This window comes from Berghia stephanieae, chromosome 2 (genome assembly GCF_034508935.2).
Source record: "Berghia stephanieae isolate SIO BIC M18660-M18661 chromosome 2, UCSD_Bste_1.3, whole genome shotgun sequence".
Taxonomy (NCBI): Eukaryota; Metazoa; Mollusca; class Gastropoda; order Nudibranchia; family Aeolidiidae; genus Berghia; species Berghia stephanieae.
This window is the reverse complement of record NC_088361.1, coordinates 84,465,752-84,471,439: the sequence shown is the minus strand read 5'-3', so window position 1 is coordinate 84,471,439 and position 5,688 is coordinate 84,465,752. Positions and strand designations below refer to the sequence as shown.

At 30.8% G+C, this 5,688-nt stretch overlaps 1 protein-coding gene across 1 annotated transcript in view; it reads left to right on the top strand.

The window, feature by feature from the left end:
• The first annotated feature begins 1,395 nt into the window (after positions 1-1,395).
• The window catches only part of LOC144965696 (limbic system-associated membrane protein-like), a 218,312-nt gene continuing 214,019 nt past the window's right edge, over positions 1,396-5,688 (top strand). The window contains exon 1 of the mRNA XM_078901292.1: positions 1,396-1,871. The gene's annotated coding sequence lies outside the window, so the exon portion shown is untranslated. The remainder of the gene's footprint in view (positions 1,872-5,688) is intronic.

Below are 5,688 nucleotides of genomic sequence, written 5' to 3'. Positions count from 1 at the left end.
ACTACTACTACTATACTAACTACTACTACTACTACTACTACTACTACTACTACTACTACTACTACTACTACTACTACTACTACTACTACTACTACTACTACTACTACTACTCTTGACTACTACTAACAAAAATTGAGCTGTTATATAGAACGATATCCACTAAACGTGCTCAAAGCACTTTGCAAGGAGTCCGTGGCCAACAGCAACACTTAAAGTGTAGGACGGGACGCCTGTTTCTAAAATGAAATCAAAATAGAGATTTCATTTTAGAATATTATATCTATCATTTTCCCTATTTAACCGTTTGGTCAACCTTTTTTTAAAAAAAAAATCTTATCTCTTTCTTTTATTTTAGATATAACTTTGAAACGCATTCTTCCTCTCCGGCTCTCTCTCTCTTTCTTTCTCTCTCTCTCTCTCTCTCTCTCTCTCTCTCTCTCTCTCTCTCTTATATATATATATATATATATATATATATATATATATATATATATATATATATATATATATATATATATAATGTAACCAATGTATAATGTATATATGTAACCATGAACATTTATAGTCTGGTTCAAACAATTTAGTGCGAGTAAACGCGGATGCCAAAAACAATAACAAAGACCTGAGTGACGTCATCTTCGTTCTATCTATACGAGTCACATTAACTCCCGATATCTTTCTCTCCATTTTATTGGCTCATTAAGGCACCTCCGGATTAAAATTTTTGATTAAACTCATATGGGAAAATAAAAAATTTGAAAGCGGCATTATTCTAAAATGAATCAATATTAAAAAAAAAAAAAATTTATGTACCTACTATTTACAAAGTGCATTATACACACTTAGATAACCACGCCTCTCAGACAGTCGTAAACAAAGGCAGTGAGTGGTAAAAAAATAGTCAACTACACCGGTTTTACTATCGATGGTATGTGTGTCTAAGAAAATACCCACTGTTCTGTGTAAAATAAAACGTTTATAATATATGATACAGAAAAAAAAAATGTGATAACTAGTCACCCATTTGACGGTGTAAAAACAATAACAATGATCAGAGAGAGGGGTCGGTTTCATTCATGTTATTGTTTATATACAACCAAGTATGTTGTCCGAGCACGTGTAAGGTGTGTCACCAATTCCATGTTTTGATTGGTCAAAAATCTACTGATTAATTCGGGCCCACTTACCGGACGGAGCACGACATTGGGGATAGGAAAGAAATTGGGAAAAGTGCCCTGGGTTTTGGTGATAACAGCTTGCATGCAACAAACGCGCGTTTATCTGGTTCACACGGGCGACCGACCCGCGGCGCTTAGGCTACCGCGAACGCGTCCCTCCCTCGCTTTACGAAATTCCACGCACCCGTTCTAATGATACGCTATGAGTGGTGTCGGCGTTTAGTTGATAGTTTATCAAGGGATAGGAAGAATACAATTCTATTCTTCTCGGAATATTATCTGTCGTTTTAATTCATCATGCCACGTGGGTTTCATATTTCGAATTTGGATATTATAAATATGTAATTTTTAAAAATAATTATGATGTGTTGACAGTTAAACTGCTGATTAAAACTGGCTATAATTTGTTTTTTATTCGCGTCGTAAACTATTGTGATTGTGTGTTAATGTAGATATTTACATTCAGGTATTATTATGTTAAAATTGGATTTAAAGTTGACAACTTTATATTTTTTACATGATTCGTATAGGCTACTCATTCGAGTCTGAATAGTCTAGAAAAACGGATTATAATTCAGGGATTGTATTGGCATGTTGAAATAAATAGTCCATGTGATATTATTTTTTAAAGATGCTTAGTAAATTTCACTGGAAATAAAGGAACCCTTAGGATTTTAAAACTATTTATTGCAGGTAAGTTTTATTGAATTACCCGATTGAGTTTCGTTTTTGTTTTTTTGTCTTAAAAAAAATTCAAATATAAGAAATTCATTACCAACAAAAGAGACCTGAGCTTTAATATTGTGAAATATCCACTAAACATTCTCAAAGCTTTTTACAAATGGTCCCTGAAATAGCAACACTTTACACAAGAAATTAGGGGATATTGCAGTTGTTTCCGACAGAGACCTAGCTGTTAACGGCCAGGTAATCATTTTACACCTGAGTACGGTGAGTTAACGAGAGTACAATGCCTTTTCCAAGGACTCAACTCTGCGCCGAAAGAGACTCGAATCCAGACCTTCCGATCCGAAAGGGATTGTCATACCACAAGCCACATAGCCGTACTAAACATTATAAATAAGTATTTTGTGCATCACGAAATACGGGTTGCAATGTTGTCACTGATAGCGTGATTGTAATTATCTATTATTATTATTATTATTATTATTATTATTATTATTATTATTATTATTATTATTATTATTATTATTATTATTATTATTATTATTATTATTATTATAATAATAATAATAATAATAATAATAATAATAATAATAATTATTATTATTATTATTATTATTATTATTATTATTATTATTATTATTATTATTATTATTATTATGTAGTAGTAGTAGTAGTAGTAGTAGTAGTATTAGTAGTTGTAGTAGTAGTAGTAGTAGTAGTAGTAGTAGTAGTGGTAGTAGTAGTAGTAGTAGTAGTAGTAGTAGTAGTAGTAGTAGTAGTAGTATTAATATCATTACTATTATCATAGTAATACTATTAATAATAATAATAATGATAAAAAATAGTAGTAGTACTAGTAGTAGTAGTAGTAGTAGTAGTAGTAGTAGTAGTAGTAGTAGTAGTAGTAGTAGTAGTAGTAGTAGTGGTAGTAGTAGTAATAATAATAATAATATTAATAATAATAATAATAATAATAATAATAATAATAATAATAATAATAATAATAATAATATTAATAATAATAATAATAATAATAATAATAATAATAATAATAATAATAATAATAATTATCATTATTATTATTATTATTATTATTATTATTATTATTATTATTATTATTATTATTATTATTATTATTATTAATCATATTATTATCATGATTTTATTGTTATCACTTTCATTATTGTCATTATTATCATCATCATTATTATTACCATTATCATTGTTATCATCATTATTAATTTAATTTTTATTTATTATATTATTATATTAATCATTATTGTTATCATCATTATTAATTTAATTTTTATTTATTATATTATCATATTAATCATTATTGTTATCATGATTAATAATGTTTTTATCAGTGCTTGTTATTTTGTTTGAAACTTTTATATCCTCTATGAATACCTGCATTGTATAGCAACATTATAATAGAACATTCACCTTAACTGTTGTAATTTTAACATAGATTAAATAATTCTTTATGAATTAAACTTCAAAGGAAACCTTAACAATGCGGGGGATTAATATTCACCTTAGTTTTACTTACCCAAATGACGTAAAATCTGATAAGTGTGCTTCATAATGTCAATGACATGCAAATCTACGCTACAGGCAAACTCTTTGTCTTCTGTCATTGTAAAATTGCATGATCTAAACACACTGTTAACATTGTCGAGTATTTGAAATGGTAATACTATTATGCTAACCCATGTGTTCTTTAAACCATTGATCGCGAAACTGAAATTTTGTCAAGATTTATAAGTTCTCTCAAAGATCCACATATGGTTCCTGTAAACTTTACACCGTTCGATGAGAACGAGGTATTCTCCTCAACCAGTTGATCATCATCATCGTCATCATCATCACCATCATCATCATCATCATCATCATCATCATCATCATCATCATCATCATCATCATCATCATCATCATCATCATATCATCATCTTCATTATCATCAATTTCTTCTTCTTCTTCTTCTTCTTCTTCTTCTTCTTCTTCTTCTTCTTCTTCTTCTTCTTCTTCTTCTTCTTCTTCTTCTTCTTCTTCTTCTTCTTCTTCGTCTCCTCCTCCTCCTCCTCCTCCTCCTCCTCCTCCTCCTTCTCCTCCTCCTCCTCCTCCTCTTCCTCCTCCTCCTCCTTTTTTCTTATGACTTCCACCTAAAACCTTAATATTTTATTTCGTTTACGTTACAAGCTTAGGGGTCAAATTAAGGCGTAGACAATATAAACTTTGAATCCGTTTTTACTCAAAACTAATTATCTACTGATTGTCTACTACATAAAATTACCACAAGTCAGCTAATTTGTAAAACATTTTTAATGAAAAAAAATGTGAAAATGTAGCAATTTCTCTACGCTTTTACACTACTACACCGATAACTCATTGTCTATAAAATGCGACGTGTGGATAATTCCTACAGATAGAGCGTTTCATAATATTGTAAAATCACCTTTCCTCTTTCCATTTGCTATCAGCTCAGAGTAAGATCTAAAAAAAAAGATTGAGCTTTTATATTATAGCGCAATATCCACTAAACGTGCTCTATGTGATTTACAGGGGGTCCCTGGCCAACAGCAACACATACCATGTAGGACGAGACATGACGCCTGTTAGGCGATATTACAATTATTTTTGGGACAAAGACAACGCTGTTAACGGCCAGGTACTCATTTTACACCTGAGTACGGTGAGAGAATGTGGGTAAAGAGCCTTCAACATGGACTCAACTATGCGCCGAGCGAGGTTCGAACCCAGAGCCTTCCGATCCGAAAGTGAGTGCCATACCACAAGACCACCGATCGAACACCGACTTTAAAGGGTTAAGAGAAAAGAAAAACATATCTAATTCTGTCAAGTGATTATTCAAGCAGATGTTCTCCTTGTTTTCTGTATTAAAAAACGCAATTGATTTTATGGGAAAAATAATCTAATTATGGTAAAAACGAGGATAACTAAGAAAAATGCGATAAATCTGGTATAAAGGCATTTACTTCATTACAGATACGCATACCTTGTTAGTATCATAACCACCATTTTAATTCAGTTATTCGAAATAGAAATTTTTTTTTTCTGTAAAAATAAATAAATGAAAATTCAATTAAACACCCATATTTCGCCGTATTAAAAAAAAATAATAATTTAAAAAATACCCAATGCGTATTAACATTTTTGGCCAGAAAACTCGTCCTTCAATTATCGTTCTATTTATGATGATCCTCATTTTGGCAAAAACTCGCAAACCTGGAGGAAGTTCGATATTGTTTTTCCGACTAGACAGACATGCCGATACCCCTTGCGCGTCTGGATTTTAAAACATGCATTAACCTCTCTTTACCAACCATAGGATGAAATTCGTCACATTCGTTACGATACAACCAACATTTTTCTAAGATTTATTTAAATCACAATATTTAAAGAAAATGTGCTGTTATATTTACAAGAATTCAATATTATTATGTTGAAACTTGTTTTGCTTTATCATGCACTTTGTGCGTTTAAATTTGTGTTTAAAAATTAAATTTATGTGTTGGGTAGGTATGAGATTTTAGTAAAAGTTTTGAGAATTGTCGGTAAGGAGAGAGTTAGCGGTTTTACTATTAGAGACCCACTGTCTAAATGCCATTTTATGTCGGGATGAAATAGATGCTGTAATGTGAATTTACACTAATACCAAACTTGGGCTTACTTCCTCTATAATATCATAAAAATTTATGTCCTTCATAAGATATCGTCGCCAAGGCATTCCACGAAGAAATATAGATAATTCAAACAAGATGTCTGATGTCAACAGGAATCACCAATGTTGTCTAGGTAA